The 20420-nt window shown below is 44.2% G+C and overlaps 1 protein-coding gene across 6 annotated transcripts in view; it reads left to right on the forward strand.

Moving 5' to 3' along the window:
• SH3PXD2A (SH3 and PX domains 2A) overlaps positions 1-20420 on the forward strand; it is a 426239-nt gene that overhangs the window by 348689 nt on the left and 57130 nt on the right. The gene's annotated exons all lie outside the window — the stretch shown is intronic.

Genomic DNA, 20420 nt, shown 5'->3' on the forward strand with positions numbered 1-20420 from the left:
GCCCTTTTCCTTGAGCTGCGCTAGCAGCTCCTGGTCTCCTAGCACCAGCTGGGTCCCTGTTTCCCCCTCTGAAGGGGCGGCCCCTGGGGCAGGCAGCACAGGAGTGCGGACCCCCGCATATTGCGCACTCGTGTCGGAACCTGCAGGGGTTACGACCACAGTGGCCTCGGGAGCTGAACTCCCAGCAGAGCAGGCGAGGTTGAACCCCCTGCCCCGCAGGCCCGCGGGAAGGAGCTGCTGCAGCCTGGCGGGCCAAGAGGTGGCCGCTGTCTGTTCTATCCCCGGCTATGGGCTTGGAGTGTGACATGAACTGTAGCCACAGGTCTGCTTCCTTTTTGTCCCAGGGGAGGGAAGTATCAAAGGCCGCCCTCATACGAAATGCCTCGTCATAGGCGAGCCATGCTGCCCCCTGGAACTCAGAGTAGCCCCGATATACGATATTGAGGTATTTAATAAGAATGGGGCCCCTCTGTGGCTGTTTCTGCATCACCACCCCCATGTATGTGAGAAATGCAGGCAACCAATTTGCCCAAGTGCGTTCTATGCGCCGCCTCTTGGGCTTGTCTGGTTCTGCCTCTTCGCCCTTCTCCTTCTCCTTCCTAACTGGCTCCCTGTATAGAAGTGAGAATAAGTCGACGTACTCCCCTTTCCATATTTTTTCCTTTGTAGCCAGCAGCAGGTGAAAGCCCAGTGGGGCTGACGTCTCCCCGAAAGGTATAGCCCCATCCCTAACTGAGCCCAGAGGGTCAGTGTCCTCCGCAGGAGGGGGTACAGGCCAGGAGGTCTGAGCCCCCACTCCCGTCACTGTCCCAGCAGAGGGCTGCCAGACCTGCTCACAGGCCAACCCCAGGGGAAGCTGTTGTTGTGGCGTGCTATGCCCAACCCCCATGGGGATCCCAGCTCGCTCATGCTGCTCGGTTTCCACTGGTGGGGAAAAGGGCCAGTATGGGAACCCCCATGGGGGCCAGCTCCACTGGGGCTGCCCCTGTTGTTGTGTTGCCCAGGGAGACTCACCCACTATGTTGTCTATTGAAGGCCCATGCGTGAGCTGTGGTCCTGGGGATGCCTGCGAAGACAAAGCTGGTCCTGTTTCTGCTCCGGGCGCTCCTGCTGCTGCCCTGCTAGGCCCTGCCTCCAGCGCGTCCAATCGCGCTAGGATAGAAGTAATAGCCGCAGCATTAGCCCCGCCAACTGGACGTTGCGCTTTTCCCCGGGGCCGCTTGGAGGGTGGTTCCTTTGTTTTCCCAGTTGCCGGCTGGGCTGAGCCCCTCTCCAGGGCTTCTAACCTAGCCAGTATAGCGGTCCATGGTATGCCTTCCCCCTGTCCCCCATCCCCTGCGGCTGTGCGTGGGCCTCTACCCTCCGCCCTGGGGGCTCTTCCCTTCCCTTTTGGCCCCCCTTGACCTTTTCTGGGTGGCATTCTGAGCTATGCCTCACAGCACCCTCACAGCCCGGCTGGACAGTGTCCCTTGCTCCCTGCAGTCCCTTGCCAATGGGCCCTCCTGGCCACCTGGGTGTGCTAAATGGGGCTAGGACCCACTTCCTTTGTTATGGGGGGGTGAGTGGCAAATAACGTTCCCACAGGGGTCCCTTGGGTAGTAGTGAAAGAAAATAAAAATGCTGCCACAAGGCCGCCTCGCCTGAAATCCGCTGCCGCCGCTGCGCAGCTTCGCTTGGCTCCGCTGAAGGACCTCCCGAGGCCTAAGGCCCTCTCCGCTGCACCACCAGGTCCGCAGATGCCTCCCGCAGGCCTCCCGGAAGAGGAGCCTCACAGCCGCTGCCGCCTCACCTCCGCCGTTGGAGGGCCTCATGAGGCCCCGGGCTCTCTCCGCTGCCCCGACGGGTCTGCGTATGCCCCTGCAGGTTTCCCCGGAGAAGGGCCCTATGGCCGCTGCCGCCGCACTTCAACCACTGGATGGCCTCCCGAGGCCTAGGCCCTGCCACGAGTCAGGGCCTCTCTGCCGTCCTTGCTGCTCCCAGGCCGCGCCGCGCCGCGATCCGGCTACGCCCCGGCCCCGGGGCCTCTCTGCCGTCCTCGCCGCTCCCAGGCCGCGCCGCGATCCGCTCCCAGGCCGCGCCGCGATCCGCTCCCAGGCCGCGCCGCGATCCGCTCCCAGGCCGTGCCGCGATCCGGTCATGCCGAAAGCCCCAGCCCCACCACGAGTCAGGGCCTCGTCGCTCCCAGGCCGCGCCGCGATCCGAATGCCCTTCGCCGTCGCCCCGCCTGCCGGAGCCCCGCGAACCCACGTACGTCGGCAAGCGACCCGAGCCGCGTCGCGCCACCGATGCAGGAGCCCGCTGCCGTTCAAAATTGCTGCCAATTTCCAGTGATGGTGGGTGGCTGGCAGCCCGGCCTTAAATGGCTGTCTGCTGCCCCGCCCCCTTGCTGCGTGCTACGTCAGCGTGCCAGCGCGCTGCGTGCACGCACGCCTCCCCAAGATGGCAGCTCGGCTTCAGCCGTGGCCGCAATCATGCCCCTTCGCCTGGTAGGTCCCGGGCGCGGAACGGGGTTCCATCTATTTTTCACTTCCCTACTTTTAGCAGAAAAGGTCACTTAATAAAAAATCTCCATCATGAGAGAAACTGTGCAGACTCTAGCGTATCTTTGTAATTTTCACTGTGTAACAGTCCTTTTGAGTGCATTAATCCCTTTGGAATGTGGATAGCCTGAACATCAGAATCTTAGCATTCTTATTTATTCCAGTTGTTTTCAGTCCTCTCTGCATTCTTTCCCTGTGTTTTGGACAGGGTGAGTGATCTCCCAAGTAGTGTGAAATTCTACCTGACTTAGGCAAGTTGTTCAGAAAGGAAAGTAGATGGCTTGGGAATACTATTCTTGATAAGGGAAATGTGAGTCTTCCCAAAGAGCATTTCATGTATTCCTGTAGAGAAGAGCAATCTGATCTTTTTGGAGAGAGTGTCTCTTGAGCAGTGCATGTGTTTTGTTTGGATCAAGTTACCCCCTGTGCTTGGAACTGGAGTGTGTCTTGGCAGCAGGAAACCATTGTGACAAAATAATTCTGAATGCAAAGACATCCAAGATTTGAAACAAAGCCCAGCTGGTTTCATTTCTTCTTAAAGTTGTAGTGCTTTGTATTGTTTTGTTGTGTTTGAAAGATAGGTGTACGGTAGTTGAGATGGATTCTATAGCTTAAATTGATACCTGGGGTTGTCTAGGGTAATAAACAGGTACAGTCTCCTGGTCATAAAATATCTTTTCTTGGCAATTGAGCCATTTCTACACACAATATCTGAGGTGTGTGTTTATGCTTGTAAGAGGAAAGCTATTGACTTGGAGTCTTGCACTTTGTGGGTGGACAGAATAATACAACCTTCCTTAAACGTCTTTGTAATGGGAATTTCTATTCTTGCTTCTATTCTTGTTTCACTTGAGATGGCCATGAACATCTTCCCTTTATTGGAACCAGAAGGACATGTCACTTTATTTATATGATCCTGGGACTCCTTTGCAGAAAAGAATTAGGTATGCTTCTGAATTCTCATCCAAATTTCTCCTCAGATATTGTGGTTCTGGATTACTTGGGCTTGTTTTAAATTGACGAATTAGAAATTTGTGAAGTTAGTGTATAAAGATGATTCTGTAGGGCAGGGGTGGGGAACTGGATCAGTCCAGTAGGTGGAATCCCTAATTCCTCCCCCTACCCTTTGTGGGCCAACTTTGATATGTGGGAGGGATCCTGACATAATGACATCAGGTGACTGACACCTCTCAAGGTTCAAATGGGATTGCTGTAACTGTGGATCTGTGATTATAACGACCTCCAGTGAAGGTGTATTCCCACTGCCAATCACCTGATTGATGCTCAGAGTGCGCCTTCAAAGGGATTTGCTCCATTTGCTTGAAACAGTTTGCATTCAAACTGCTTCTTAAACTGGAACTTTTCCCCCTCCGTTTTTAAGAAGAGATTTGAATGCAAACTGCTTCATGCAAACAGAGCAAGTCCCTCTGCAGGAGAGCTCCTAGCACCAATCAAAGGAGCTTGCTCCATTTTCAACCACTTCAGAACGGAGCAGATTACATACACCCCCTTCAACTGCAATGGGGAATTCCCTAGTGCAGCCAATACCAGGAGTTCCTATCAGTGCCAATCACCAGATCAGCACTGTCCAGGAGCCTCGCTTGAAACTGAGCAACTGCAAGCTCAATTTAAGCTCCCAGTTTGTTCCTTTGTGACCATGTCTGTACCTGACACATGCCGGACATCACATATGACATCAGGTGGGCATGGTTTGTGGGGCCAAACTGGGTCCCATGCCAGGCCTAATTAAGCCCGTAGACTGGAGGTTCTCCACCACTGCAGTGGTTTGTTTTCATTTTTTTAAATTAAAGCAGATTTGGAATGTCCTTAAGCAATGTTAAAATCATGCCAGTATCTTACGTTTAGATAATATATGAAGAGAAATATAAGACACTTAAGTCCCCTAGTCATAAATGGCTCCAGGTATAGAACAAACGTCTACTCACATCACTGGGAGTGTAGGTCAGATTTCCACTCCTTACATTGCTTGAAAACTTTTTAGGGCTTTAAAACACCTAGACCATAAGACTAACACATACTTCTACTGGTGGACCCTCCTTGAATTCTCTGTTCAGGAGCTGAACACAAATCAAAATTTGATGTTGTTATAACTGCTCCATGAGCAATAGGTTTTTCAGCTCTTCTTTTCAGCATCTCCAGAGTTAACTTCAAAAGACATCATCTGGAGAAACAATTACACTTTTTTCTGGCTTGGTCTCAGAATATTTGAAAGCTGAGTTGGAGAACAAATAAGCGCTGGCAGACTGAGGCATAGCTGGGGAGAGGATGCAGGCAAGTCTGGCAGCAAGAATCAAAAACTCTAGTTGGGTCAAAGGACCCATTGTTGATTCATCAGTTCTCTGGTGAGCCTTTTGTAAATATCTCAAGCCCGACATCCATGGATGTTCTTGTCTTGTGCTTTTGAATGTTCTGAAGGTGCCTAACATTACTTTCTGGCTTATCCACCGTGAAATGTTGGGAAGGATGTTCCCAACTAGTAATTATTTTGGCCTCTCTCTCTCTCTCTCTCTCGTAGAGTAGTCCTAATTTTTTTTATTTTGGTCGTAGACCAATACAAGATAGAGAAGCCCTGTTTTGGCTTTTTTTTTTTTTAAAGTCACTTTGTGTATATATGTGTACGTGTTCTTAAAACCTCCTACATAACTTTTGCTGTGTGCTGGGAAGCAAGCATCCTTGCATTTTTTAAAACTGCTGCCACCTTCATTGTTGCATAGTAATTCGAAGCATCTTTGAATCTGTCAATCTTCTCATTTTTTAGTTTCTCATTTTTCCCAGTTTAAAGTTCAGCTTTCTACATTTCCACATCTTTGATTTTTAAAAAAACTTAATGAAACATTTGCACTTGTTTTCATGTGGTTTTCACCTAATATGAGCATTTTTGTTTGCAATATAAGCACTTTTGCAAGCAACATCCTGTAATAATGCATTACACTTTCTCTAATATACTTTGTTTGGTATGCATTTTTGTTGGAAAACTACATTGCAATGTTTCAGCTTCAGAATAATGAGATGGAGTAAAGGCCACTACACATGACTAAATTAACATGGTAAGATGTGGATGTGAGCAGATCTTTAAGCTTAGTCCATTATTACTGTGCTGTTGCAGTATTGTCAAAGGTGGATTGAGTGGTTTACATGGTAAAAGTGGGCTTAGCTATAAGCTGCACTGGTGGATGAAGGGGTCACAAGGCAAATTCATTGTGACTCAGTGCAGGCCAGATATGTTTAGTCCTCCATGATTACCATGATAGTTTAATCATGTAAATTGGCTTGGGTGATCTTTCTAAAGTCCTCTACATTTGAAATTGCATACATATTGGAAGCTAGAATTTAGGATCATACCTCTGATAACAGTGTAGAGTGACCATTCTGAACCAGACAACAGAAGGGTATCTGGAAGCCTTGGTAAACACAGAGAAAATCTTGATGGTCTTTTTCTCATGTGAGGAGCAGGGAAGTCTCACACACTTGTCTTCTGTGCCATTTGGCTTTACTGTAGCTGGCTTGGAGAAATGCATCTTGCACCTCTCTAGCCTACCATCTGTAATGTGCTGACCTTGTTCCACTGACTAATCCTTTCTCCCATGCCCAGTGAAATAATCAAGGGGAGGCCACCCTTTAATTGACTTGGAGCCATTTTTCAGCCATACGCTAATAATCTGGGTTCTCTTTGGCCCTATTAAAATGGTATTGTTATACATATCCAAGAGGCTCATGGCAATGGCAAATCTTTACTGCCAGGCTATTTTTCCTAAACATGCCAGTAACTATTGAGATGGGGATTGGAGTAAAACCTTGCAATGGTTTCCCACTGCTTTTTGCCTTTGCTTCTTTGGAAGTGGGCCCGTCCCTCCTCACTGCCCTATAGCTGGTTGATGTTTGCAGCCATTTAGATCAGGGATGGGAAACCAAAGGCCCAGGGGTCAAATATTGCCCTTAAGTGCCTTTATCTGGCAGGATTCTCCCAAGTTACACCCCTCACCAGCCCTGCTTTGCAACCTCCCTGAGTGTTTTTGCTTAGCTGAAATGTGTCCTTGAACTCTGAGAGTGTTTCTTGCTTACCTGGATGATGAATGCACATGTGAAGAAACTAGCCTACCATACAAAGGTAATACTCATGTGTATTCCTTGCCCACTTTTGTCTCTGGTCCCAACAACCACTGGCATTTGTACCCTGAAAGGAAATGTGGCCCTTGGACTGAACTGACTCCAGTTAACTTCATTTAGGACTCACAGTTTGTTTCAGAAGCCAACATTAGAATGAAGAATCTGAGTCTATTTTGTCATAAAACCTATAGGATTAGGTCTTTTTCCTGTATGTTTTGTAACTCGAGCATACTTAGAACATATATAGAGTGTTTCAGTGAGTCTTGATAGGCAATTAAGTCCCACACATTTGGAATAACAGGATTAGGGGGGGGATGATTTCCCAACTGGCTTCAATGCTGGAACCTACCTCCTTTCCAGTTATTTTGCAGTTGGTGGTGTAGAATAATTAATTGTGAATGCTGGCATTTTTGGGGATTTACTCTCTTTCTCTGCTAAAGCTTCTAAGGCCAATACAAAGAGCAGAGGTGAAAGAGGACATCCCTGGCATATACCACGATGAAGAGTAAAGGGAGCAGAATGCACACCGTTAACCCCCACAACTGCTATGCTTTGGAATAAATGCCCTGAACAACATTAAAAAATGTTTTCTGAACCACATACTTTCCAAAACATTTAATATACAGGGCCATTCTACCCTATCAAAGGCCTTGAGGATATCAAGCAAGACCATAGAAACAGGACTGTTAGGAGAACTACTATGGTGAATAACATTTAATGCTCTACAAATAGTATCAGCTACTTGCTGTCAAGGAATAAAACCTCTTTTGTCAGAATGAACATCCCACCACCCTGTTGAGTCTGACAGCCAGGACAGCTGACAAGAGTTTAGTGTCTTGATTAAAAAGAATGATGAGATGATACGATCCTAATTGCAAGGGATCTTTGTCTGGTTTTGCAAGTACCACTAATTGGGAATCCTTCCAGGAATCAGGGTGTTGCTCTTATAAAGTTAAATTATGAGGTAAAATGAGGGATTAACTCATTATGAAAACACTTATAAAAATCATTCCCAAATCCAACCACTCCTGGAGCTTTCTCTCTTTTCAAACTTTTGACTACTTCCAAAACTTCCTCTTCAAGAATAGAGGCATCAGGTAGTATAACATGGTCTCTATGTATTTGTTTCAATCCTACCCTTTGGAGATATGCACAAATGTTCTGCAGATCAGGGGAATCTGAAATATAGTCTTATAATATTCACTGAAAGCTTCGTTAATCTGTTTAGTAGTGTAACAAGGCGTGCCTGCTGTATTAATCACATAGGACATTCTGTTATGTACTTCTTTTTTCTTCAGGGCTCTAGCAAGGAAGCAGGAAGATTTATTCCAAATTCATAATAGTGTCTATTCAAGTGAATCACATTAGTATTAATGTAATCCAAATCCAGAGAAGCCAATTTGCATCTTTTCTGTTCCAGTAGGCAAAATATTTTATCCCCTCCTTTATTTTTATGCTTCTGTTGTAAATCAAGCACCTCTTGTGCTTTGGAATGTCTTAACCTAGCTGCTTCCTGTATACAGTGTCCCCTTATTACTGGTTTAAAAGCGTTCTATACAACTGCGGAATGCCTTTCCGGGATTGCATTTTCATTGAAATAGTCAGATATTATGTCCTTCAGCTTGTCTGTAATTTCCTTTCTTGATAACAACTGTAATGGGAGACACCAAACGCTAGCTTTGTAGTCCCCCACACCCAAAGTTGTGGTGACAGGAGCATGATCAGATACAGGTATTATTCCAATATGTGTATCTAAAATCCTGCTCACCTCCCCTTGAGAAAGTAGCAAGTAGTTTATCCTTAAGTATTTTTTTCTGACAGGAAGAATATGTGAAATCCTTACCCTGAGGATGTTTATATCTCCATACATCTGTCAGCCTGAAGTGTGAAAGAATATCCCCTAGCATGGAGGGTGAGGAAAGTCCCACCTTACCTTCATCTGATTTATCCATAGCATAGTCTACAACTGTATTAAAGTCTCCACCTAGAATATATATACCCTGGCCAAACTTATTTAAAACTCCCAATGCCTCTTTCAGAAAAATAGTCAGATTCACATTCAGACAGTGGAGGGAACCCAAGGTAATAGCCATACCATCAAAATGCCCTTTGGCAAAAATATAGCATCTCTTTGGATCTCCTATTGTGTCTTCAATAACAACAGGACATGATTTTAGCCAATAAGATTGATACTCCCCTGGCCTTAGAAGATGCAAAGGAATGATATTGATCTCCAAGCCACTCTTGCTTAATCATATTAATGTTGCCTGCCTTTTGATGAGTTTCTTGTAATATGATGATATTGGAATTCTCTGACTTTAATGAAATTGCAACCCAACACCTTTTCCAAGGGCTACCTAGCCCTTTAACATTCAGCATTAAAACTTTTAGTGTACCCATAAAAACCTCCTCAAAATTTTGCAAATCACAAATATCTTCCTTGGTTTGTACCCTTCCCAACCCAAAAGCAAGGGGAAAGGGGGAGGGGGTAAAAAAGAGGAAGAAAAACTGACAGCAACAGTTAAAATAAACCAGAACAGTACAACCTGAACACAGAAAAAAACACCATCAAGTGTAAGGTGCATAATGCATCTTCTGCGTGTCAGCGCCTTTCGCCAATGCCTTTGACCTCGAGGTGTAGAAGAGAGGCTGGGCTACAATAAAATTGCCATTTTGCAAGCACATTCATCTAACCTTCCTCCGGGTAGACAAACATTCATTAATTTTTAACTCTTATGACAGACTCAAAACAGCATATCACTACTTAAGTCAGATAAGCTCCATATATGAAACAGGCTGGACGACGGCTAGAGCACATGTGGGGAAAGACGTGCTGTGAGGCTGATCAGGCACCAGTAAAACATCATAACCATGCCTACTGTGTGGCGGTGAGGGCAGTGAAGAAGGCCCACTTCTCTGCCTCCATCACATCCTCAAGTAGCCATCTGGTGGAGCTTTTCCATATTGTCAGGAGTCTGTTGACATCAACTCCAGGAAATTGAGTTTTAGACCCTTCGGAGGCCCACTGTAAATTGTTTGCTAGGCACTTTGAGGGTAAAGTTGCTCGCCTCCGTAGCAGTCTTGATGCCCCCTCCACATCTATTGTAGTCCCCAATGAAGTGTCCAGTGCAAAGTCTGCTGCAACTTCTTGGGAATGGTTTCAGTTGATGTGGCCTGATGATGTGGATAAGGTGCTTGCAATGATGTGGCCAGCAACGTGTCCTCTCGACCCTTGCCTTTCTTGGCTTATTAAAGCTTGCAGAGGGGGGTTGACTGAGTGGATCCAGAGTGTGGTCAATGCATCGTTGCAGGAGGGAGTGGTTCTGGGCGCCTTGAAGGAGGCGGTGATCTGACCACTCCTGAAAAAGCCCCTCCTGGACCCGTTGGTTTATGACAACTACCGACTGGTTGCACATACCCCCTTTTTAGGGAAGGTGATTGAGAGGGTTGTGGCACAGCAATTGCAGTACTCTTGGAGGAAACAGATTATCTTGACCCATCCCAGTCTGGGTTCAGGCCTGGTTATGGGACTGAATCTGCCTTGGTTGCCCTGATGGATGACCTTTATCGGGAGAAGGACAGGGGGAGTGTGACCCTGTTATTCTTACTTGATCTCTCAGTGGCTTTTGATACCATTGACCGTGGTATCCTTCTGGGCCGACTTGGTGAGCTGGGTATTGGAGGCACTGTTTTACAGTGGTTCTGATCCTATCTCCAAGGTCGTTTTCAGAGAATATCATTGGGTGACTGTCTTTCGGCCCCCTGATAGTTGTGCTGTGGGGTGCCGCAGGGTACCATCTTGTCCCCCATGCTGTTTAACGTCTATATGAAGCCCTTGGGAGCAGTCATCAGGAGATTTGGGGCGAGGTGTCAGCAGTATGCTGACGACACCCAGCTCTATTTCTCCATAACATCTGAATCAGGAGAGGCCGTGCAAGCCCTGGACCGGTGCTTGGACTTGGTGGGCTGGATGAGGGCCAATAATCTGAATCTGAATCCTAGCAAGACGGAGGCACTGTGGGTTGGTGGTTCCCGAGTTTGGATAATTGGTCAGTTGCCTGCTTTAGATGGGGTCGTACTCCCTCTGAAAGAGCAGGTCCGTAGTCTGAGGGTGCTCCTGTATCCATCTTTGTCGCTAGAGGCCCAGGTGACCTCTGTGCCTAGGAGTGCCTTTTACCAGCTTCGGCTGGTAAGACAGCTGTGGCCGTTTATGGACCGGGATAGCCTGACCACTGTTGTCCACACACTTGTAACCTCTAGGCTGGATTACTGTAATGTGCTCTATGTGGGGCTGCCCTTGAGGTTGGTCCGAAAGCTGCAGCTAGTGCAAAATGCAGCTGTGAGACTGCTCACTGGGGCAGGATATCGCCAACATGTCACCCTGCTGCTGAAAGAACTGCACTGGCTGCCCATTTGCTACCAGGCCAAGTTCAAGGTTCTAGTTCTGGTGTACAAAGCCCTATACAGCACGGGACCAGGATACCTGAAAGACCGTCTTACCCCTTATATACCCAGTTGATCACTGCGCTCTGCAGGTGAGGGCCTCCTGCAGATACCATCTCATCAGGAGGTTCGTTCTGCACAATATAGGAAACGGACCTTTAGTGTGGCAGCACCTACCCTGTGGAATTCCCTCCCTTTGAATATTAGGCAGGCGCCATCTCTGCTATCTTTTCGGTGCCTTTTGAAGACTTTCCTCTTCCAACAAGCCTTTTAAGTTGAGACCTATCCCAGTCTGCGTCTGTGTTAGAATTGCTTTTAATATGTCTTTTAATATATTTAACCCTTTTTTAAAGATGTTTTTAAAGTTTTTTAAAATATTTTTAACGTTGTTTTGTTTTTAATGTATTTTAAGGTCTTTTTATGATGTTTTAAAGTGTTTTTAGTGTTTCTGTTTGCTGCCCTGGACTCCTGCTGGAAGAAAGGGTGGGGTATAAATAAAATAATAAATAAATAAAAATAAATATATAATACAGCAGAGCCCAAACATAGAGAAGAACATTGGATAAGTTTGGCGGATGGTATCCAAAAAGGTAGAACAGTTGAAATCCAACAGACAGTGTAATAAATCAGTTTGAATCACTTGCAATAGCTTGTGCTTTGGATGTCTTTCCTTCCTATCTTCGTAGGGGACGTTTTTCTTATGACTTCAACTTGTTTTCCCCTTTTCCCCCCTGTATATCACTGTGTACTCTGTATCATCAGCAGGTTCTTCAGAAGGTATTCTCTGGCAAGTTCAGTGGGGAGATCCAATTGTAGCTCTGAGAGTAAGGTTCTTGCTTCATTTAAAGTAGAGGCAGTAAAAAATTTGCTTTTGTAGCCAACTACTAACTTGAAGGGGAACCCCCACTGATATTGAAGACCAGCCTTTTGCAGTGATTCTGTGACTGGATAAACATTACATCGTCTTCTCAATGTCTCTACACAAATATCTTGATAGAGTTGTATCTCAGTGTTACCATTTTTCAAACTATCTTTAGCTTTATAACAGCCAAATTTTATTATGAGATCTTGTTAAACACCACCATCTATAGTACGAGGGCCCAAGACTCTGTAAGCACTGTCAATATCCCGAGAGGTAATATTGACTTGAAGTTTCAAATCTTTAAACCATTGTAGGACAAAGTCTGTGAGGTTCCCTCCCTCCTCCAATGTAGGGATCCCATGCAAGCGGATATTCATTCTATGAGTTTTATTCTCCTGTTTTTTCCATTTAATTTGAAGGTCTTCAGTACCATTTTGAGTTTTTCTAACTTGTTATGATGGTGCAGACCCAGATTTAAAGCTTCATTGGCAGTATTAGTTATTCCAGACATTTGAGCCTGCAAATCTGAGGGTTTGCAATCATTGGGAGAAAGTGTTTCTCGCCAATTGGCAGCTAGTTTTTTTCACAGCAGTTGAACTAGAGCAGTAACATCTCCATCTAATGATACAGCATTTGATAGTTTGGGGCCTTTCCCTGCTTGGGACCTCCTTGCACCATGTCGATTTCCTCTGAGCTCGACAGCTCAGAGTCTTCCAAGATGAGATATCTTAGGTGCTTTCCTTGGTTTTATGCCTGAAGTAGATTGCATCTCCTTAACAAATCCACCATGTTGCAGGAAAATCATCAAAGCCCACCAAAATACAGGTCCCAGAGGAAATTCCTTAAGCAGCCATCTTGTCTGCTGGCAGACCACACCCCCATGATTCCCTTCTACTTTTAATGAAGGCTCAGTGTTGGGAATTGTATATGGATCCTTGAGTAATGCAGAGATTGGTAATTGTGTGCACTGATTTTATGATCAACCTGGAAACACACAGGCTGCTTAAACTTAAATGGATTCTTAACAATGGGCTTATGGGACTTAAAATATAGTGAACACTTTCTGTTCTCTTTTAAAACGTCCCAAATTGAAAATAACAAGGTAGGTTTGTATGTGAGGGAGGGAGAGAACACAAACAATAGTACATATTTGTCATTTATTTATATAACACCCTATATGCATATGTGCGGCAGCATCTGTACTATACATTTAAAGAAATATACCACTTCTGCTAGGATTGTTTTTTACCCATACTGTTATGAGGCAAAAATATTGGGAACATTGGAGTGTTTTTAAATACTAGCTGCTTGACAAACGTTGTGGTTCAATTTTGTCAGAAAGCCAGTACAGATGTTCACATCTCTTACAAAGGATGCTTTCAGACAACAAGGGGAAAAAACAATTTTAAACTAACAGTAACCCTGTTCTTATCGGCACCTGCCTTCCTCCTATGCTGCCACCATTTATTATACTTTTGTTGGAGGTGGGCAAAGTCCATGGAGAATAAGGCTGTGTTCTACCTCCACTTTCAGAGATTTTCTGGGAATCGCTTGTGGGGGAATATGCTTTTGCACTCAGGTTCTGCTTGTGGGCTTCCAGTAGGCATCTAGCTGGCCACTGTGGGAACAGACTGCTGGAACAGATTAACCTATGGTCTGATGCAGCAGGTTTGTTTTATATTCTTACGAGTCAAGATCTAATGAGGGCCCATTGACAAAAAGCCCCTGGAATGTGCTCCTCCTCTTCATCATTGCAACCTGCTTGTTCACCCATATTTTTCTCTCTCTTGCTCTTTGGCAATGGTGGTGATGGTGAGAAGTAGGGTCAACAGATGTCAGTACTTGCTTGCTTATTGGCCCTCTGGCAGGCAAGCAGGTAGTTGCAACAGTGAGGAAGAAGGGGGCAGCTTGTGACAGTGGTGGTGAGGAGATGGTAAGCTCACTGAGAGGAGGGTGTTTTGCCCACCACAGGTCCTCAAACCTGAAGTAGTGGAACTCGAGAGCCCCTGATGTCCAGCTCAACAGTTTTCTCAGTCTTCTCTGGACTTGGCCCAGACCAGAGCGGATTGCATTTGTCAATTTCACCACCACTTGTTATGTACAGCTGCTAATAAGGGAACTAACCACTTCTTCACTCCAGGTGTAATAGTAGCACTAGAGTCAACTCGCACCTGAAAGGATTACACTTGAATTGCAGTGAATTTTTAAAATCATATTGAACCACCTATTGAAGAAAAACATGCCCTGAGAATGCAACAGTTTGTGAAATGCATTGTCTGTATTATTGGGAATAAATGCATGTGTTGATATCAGATAAAACTGCTAGTGTTTGAAGCACTCTGTGTGTCCTGTGCTTGTTGTATGGATTGTTAGTGTAAGATTAGAAGCTCTTAAGCTATCGAAAAGAAACCAAGTCTCTGCATAGTGTCAACGCTATATTTTTAAATGAGATCCATGTTCTAGTTTAGAGCTGCGTTGTGTACTCTTTCCTCTGCATATTTGTAGATACTCCATAATGGTGTGTTTGGTGGTGGGTTCTACCACCTATAATTTATGGGCTAGAAAAATAGAACATACTTGGGGAGTTGCAGAAACTGTGGATTCCAATTTCTGAGTTGCTTTGGGAGCAACCATATCCTACTCCTTCAATCTTCCTGTCTCTTCAGTGCAACGTACTTGGTTAATTGGCAGTTTGCTCAATGTGCTGGCTGTTCTGCAGACTTCTCGTTTATAGGAAACATGTTCCAGAGGGATGACTGTTGTTTCCCTTCCTCGAGGCGTGGCTTCAAAGCCAGGGATGTTGTTTGAATAGGACTGAGGAGAGAAGCCCGAAGGACAGTTTGAAGGGAAAGCAAAAAAAACAAAAAACGTCCGATCAGAGCAGATTTAGTTTGGTCAGACTGAAAGTGTGTCAGCTGCTTCCATTGTCTTGTCAAAGCTCACTGGCTAAGAATAGTCATAGGACGGGAGCTGTATGTGGATGGGGGATATTCAAGGAACACCTGGATGCTTCAGAAAGTGGCGCCGGCAGTTTGGTAGGCTTGTGTTCTGCTCACCTTCTAGGAAAATGGTACTTGCAGTGTTTGGTAGAAGAATTTGGGATGCAAAATTATATTGAATAAATGTTGATGGCATTTTGTAGCTTTTATGTTTAACTATATTGTAAGGCTGCACATGGATGAACTGTTGTATTTTGGATGTGGTTGCTATGGCTTCTGCTAAAGAAATGATTATCTTGGATTATAGTGTAGCGTTATCTGGATATCAGCTGTGCAGTAGAAGCTTTGTGGTGCTATTTCCATTTAGTGCTAAGCAAAGCAAAGTTGAGCTGATCTGTCCAACTGTTAGAAAGTTGTTTGTAATGTTATAATGAGATGTCTGTATTAAGCCTCTCTTAAATTAATTTTGGTAAGCTAATGGCTTATATTTTACTTGCATATATTGTACTTTGGAAAACAAAGCAAAAGATGAAAGTACTGCTACAGTACTAGCTAACAAAGACTCCCTTTAGTTCAAGCCTGGGATGGCTGTTTTTCTCAAACTATATCTAGAACTTCACTTTCACATTTATGAAGGTTTTCTGGTAGATGTCTGTGCCTGTCAAGTTTCTCTCTCTCTCTCTCTCTCAAATGAAGCTTGCTCTGTCTGTGAACTCATTAGCAGCCTTGTTCATAAAGTGAAGTGCATGGGCAAGTAAATCTCCTCTGCCTTTTAAAACAATTTTGAAATAGTAGTAAAAGTATTGAGGGGAAAAATACGCCAGAGTGGCTATATATATTATTTGATGACTGATAATAATGACAATTGGCAGAATTCTCTAAGTGGTTTACAAAATAAAAACTGATTCTGTATGTAAAAATACAAAATGCAACAATGTAAAATGAACAAAAAAATCAGTAAAACAATCAGCACAAAGTTTCCCTAGTGGAGAAAGGAATAATTTGTAGCTGCACTCAAAACGACACTAAAACATGCTCCTGGCTTTTTAGCCAAGTACAGCAATTAAAGTCAGATTATGTTGTGATTGTTTCCCCTATGACAGGTATGGGAAACCTGTGGTCCTCCAGATTACAACTCCCATCATTCCTGACCGTTGGCCATGCTGGCTAGGGCTGATGGGAGTTGTGCTCTCCAGGTGTTGTTGGAATACAAGTTGTCCATTTTGTAATATTTGTGTGTGTTTGTGACCCTGTCTCCATGAATTCTTGTTGAGTCGGTGGTATGCTGGCAGTTTAGGACAAACGTTGTGAAAGATAAATCCATGAGGTTTGTAATTTTCAAAAAGCTGTATCTATAAGGAATGAAGCCTCTCCTTCTGATCAGAACAAAACAGCTATTCCTTTCTTAGAAGCTTTTACTAGAAATGTCTTGCATGCTTTTGTGCTGCTTCCATCAGCACGAGAGCAAAAAGGCTGCTCTAATTTTATTTAAAAATCTGTATGAGGCTCTTTTATTGTTTTGGTGAAGCTGCTTAGTTACATGACTAAAAGACAGTTCCTATGATTCAGGCAGCTTTTCTGAATCATCTGTCTGTAGCAAGAGTTCTAATTGTTTGGTGCAAGAAGATATTCTCAGCAATTCTGCCATAAACTGATGAGGCATCATTGATGCAGCCAATCTAAAACATGATGCCAAATTGAAGAATGCACTCCCACTTGAACCTGGCTGGTAGGAAACATTTCCAGGACAAACAGAAAAAGCATTTTTCAAAGTGACATTGCCTGTGGTGGTGCTATGGATTGCCTATTACAAGCAAGCTGGCAAGCACACAAGGGATTTCATGCCCATCACTTCCTATGAATGGCTCTGGTATTGTGAGGCATACAGTACAAGACTTACTACGCATGGACTAAAAGGCTGCAGATGGTTTGCCCACAAAGGATAGCATGCCCGCCTAATGATAGTTCTGTGATCCGTCAGGACTGAAGGAATATTTCCTTTATGACTAAAAGACACATACCTCCCCCTCCTTCCCCCTCAGTTTCTATTATTCCATTTTGCTGTTTTGGTCTCTCTGGAATGCAGTTCACATCAAGGGAACAGATTCAAATTCCACCATGATTGCATAGGAGTAAATCCCATTGAACTCAATAAGCATGCAAATGATCAGACTTGCTTTTTTCCCTCCTTCCCCTCTCCTCTACCTTCCTCCTCCCCTCCCCTCTTCCTTCTTCCTCCTCCCCAGCCCACTCCAGCCCTCCCTCCCTACTCCCTGGTCAGTTTTACCTATCCTAAGCATGATTGCACGGGAGTAGATCGCACTGAATTCAATAAACATGCAAATGATCAAACCTGTCCATCTCCCCTCCCCGTCCTGCCTGCTCCCATCCCAGTCCTCCCCTCTGTGTTTCCTCCCCTCATCCCCTGTGGTCAGTTTCACCTATCCTAAGGATGATTGCAGGGGAGTAAATCCCACTGAACTCAATAAGCATGCAAATGATCAATCCATTCTCAGCAAACTTGGACAGGATCCCATTTCTTACCTCCCGGATTAAAAAGCAGGGAAATTCACTAATAGGCAAAAACCTTGCGGTTTAAGAACGTACCTATAGCCCACAGATATTTCTATCAAACTTTAAAAAGCAAGGAAATTGGACAGCTATAGTGAATGCACCAGGGGAGCAGGAGACCCGACCTCCTCTCTGAGATATTGGACTGCCCTACAAATTTGTCAGAATGCCAACACAATTTGGGTTGGTCTTTCACAGTCCAATCCACTTGCTGTGTAGCTTGCAAGAATTTGGTAACATGTGCCTCTGAGCATATGGTGAGTGGTGGCAACACCTGCCATCTCCAAAGATAGAGAATTACACCTGTAATCAGCCCAAATAATAGAAAGAAGACATGCGCTGTGCTTATCTTGTTTTCACAGGGAGGAAGCTACATTATTAAGACAGTTGATATAGTTCAGATAGTCACTTTAAATATGTCTGATTTACTTTGCAATTTTAGTGAAGTTTCCTATAGGAAATCATTTTCTTTTGTTTCTATTTCTGTGAATATGTGAAGTAGAGCAAAATTTGCACTAAAAAAAATCCAAACATAATTGTGGAATAATGGCACTGACTTCTGCAGAATAGTCTCCAGTGGACCTCAGGAGTGTCTCAATTTGCACAAAATAAAACAGTGGGAGGTGAAATATATTCTAGCAAAATTCTAGGTGTGCTCTATGTTTTTAATTGACCGTGCCACCTTGCCTTAAATGAAGTGGTTTAGACATAGCAGGCTGAAAACATGCATCCTCTTTTTTCCAACAGCTAAGAGTCATTGCTTAAGTAGCAACATATTATCAGTCTGATTTTACATCACACTGAAGTTTCAGATTCAACTGTTAATGCACCCAAAATAGAAATAGAATATAACCTCCAATTTGAAACACAAAAGGCTGTCTTCATCATCCTATGACATTGACCAATGAAAAGGCTTTGAAATTAATAAAATAAATTTGACACAGATTTCTAGGATGAATAATGAGGGAAATAAAATTTTCTAGTTTAGATTCTCTGTAGAAACATTAGTAACACAGGAAAGAAGCAAAGTAAGAAGAACACCAACAAACATACACAAATATAATTATCTTTGGAGATGGCAGGTGTTGCCACCACTCACCATATGCTCAGAGGCACATGTTACCAAATTCTTACAAGCTACACAGCAAGCGGATTGGACTGTGAAAGACCAACCCAAATTGTGTTTGCATTTTGACAAATTTGTAGTGCAGTACAATATCTCAGAGAGGAGGTCAGGTCTCCTGCTCCCCTGGTTTGATAGAAATATCTGTGGGCTATAGGTACGTTCTTAAACTGCAAGGTTTTTTGTCTGTTACTGAATATATATATTATTAGATTTCTATCCCACCCTTTCCAGTAGGAGCCTAGGGAGACAAGTAGGAATGAGTCCCATTTGAACTCAGTGCAACTTAATTCTGAGTAGACATGAACAGAATTTTAGAACTGGAGATGAAAAGTAGCTTTATTTCACTGAACTGAAAATTTCTGGTCCATTGTGAAGAGATGGAAACTCTCTCCCTTCTCCACATGATGACTCATGAACTCTGCTCCCCTCGCCAAGCTCTGGAAGTCAGTTAAAGTATTTTTCAAAAAAAGGGAGGTGTGGTTCTGCTGGTACTGGAGTGGCCTGAGATTGCAATGTCCTTATAATATTGGTAAAATAGACCTATAAGTAGGATATTGGCATGGGGAATGAAGGACAGATGAAGATTTTAAAAGAGGCTATACTTAATCATTCAGATTAAACATGCAAAAATATTTTCCTATATGAATATGGGGAAAAACAAGCTACATCTGAAATAAAACTGTAATAAAAATAAATAAATAGAAATCAAACAGAAAGGTTAATCTCTCAAGGTGGCAATAATTCCTACTGGAAATACTCATTGGGCTGAGATGTCAACAGCAGGAACACAGTTCTATACTTCTTGTTTCCATTGTCCAATGCCAGGAAGGCAGTAGAAGCGATAAACCAGTGTCTGATAGGAGTTTACAAGCTGAAACTGAATGCAGATGAGATGAAAGTCGTGTTAGTCAAGAATTTGCCTAAAATAGACCAATAGGTAGGATATTGGCACAGAAAATGAAGACTAGACAAAGTTTTTAAGAAGTGGTGATTCAGCCTGTATTCAGTCTCACTAACCTATTAAGAGTTTTTTGAGAGTGTCAACAAGTGTATAGATAAAAGTTGACATTGTGTACTTAGACTTTCAAAAGGATTTTGACAAAGTACCCTACCAAAGACTTCTGAGTAAGCTTAGCAGTCATGGAATAAGAGGAAATGTGGTCTTGCAGGTCAATGATTGTTTAAGAAAAGGAAGCAGTGAGTAGGACAGCTCTTCCAGTGGAGGGATATAAAAAATGGGGTCTCCTAAGGATCGTATTGGGATCTGTGCTTTTTAACTTGTTTATAAATGATTTAGGATCCTCCGTGGTGCAGAGTGGTAAGCGGCGGTAACGCAGCCAAAGCTCTGCTCACGGCTGGAGTTCAATTCCAACGGAAGGAGGAAGTCGAATCTCCGGTAAAAGGGGTCGAGGTCCACTCAGCCTTCCATCCATTCGTGGTCAGTAAAATGAGTACCTGGCATATGCTGGGGGGTAAAGAAAGGCCGGGGAAGGAACTGGCAATCCCACCCCATATATATGGTCTGCCTAGTAAACGTCACAAGATGTCACCCTAAGAGTCGGAAATGACTCGCACTATAAGTGCGGGGACACCTTTACCTTTTTATAAATGATTTAGAGGTGAGCAGTGAGGCAGCCAGGTTTGCAGAGGATACCAAATTGTTCAGGGCGGTTAAAACAAAAAGGGATTGCAACAGGATCTCTCCAAACTGAATGACTGGTTAGTAAAATGGCACTTGCAATAAAGTGTAGCAGATGGTTGATGAAGATGTCTACTTGGTGTGTGGCACCTGTGACATGGGGAAATTCTGT

Source organism: Rhineura floridana, chromosome 7, assembly GCF_030035675.1.
Source record: "Rhineura floridana isolate rRhiFlo1 chromosome 7, rRhiFlo1.hap2, whole genome shotgun sequence".
In the NCBI taxonomy this organism is placed as follows: domain Eukaryota; kingdom Metazoa; phylum Chordata; class Lepidosauria; order Squamata; family Rhineuridae; genus Rhineura; species Rhineura floridana.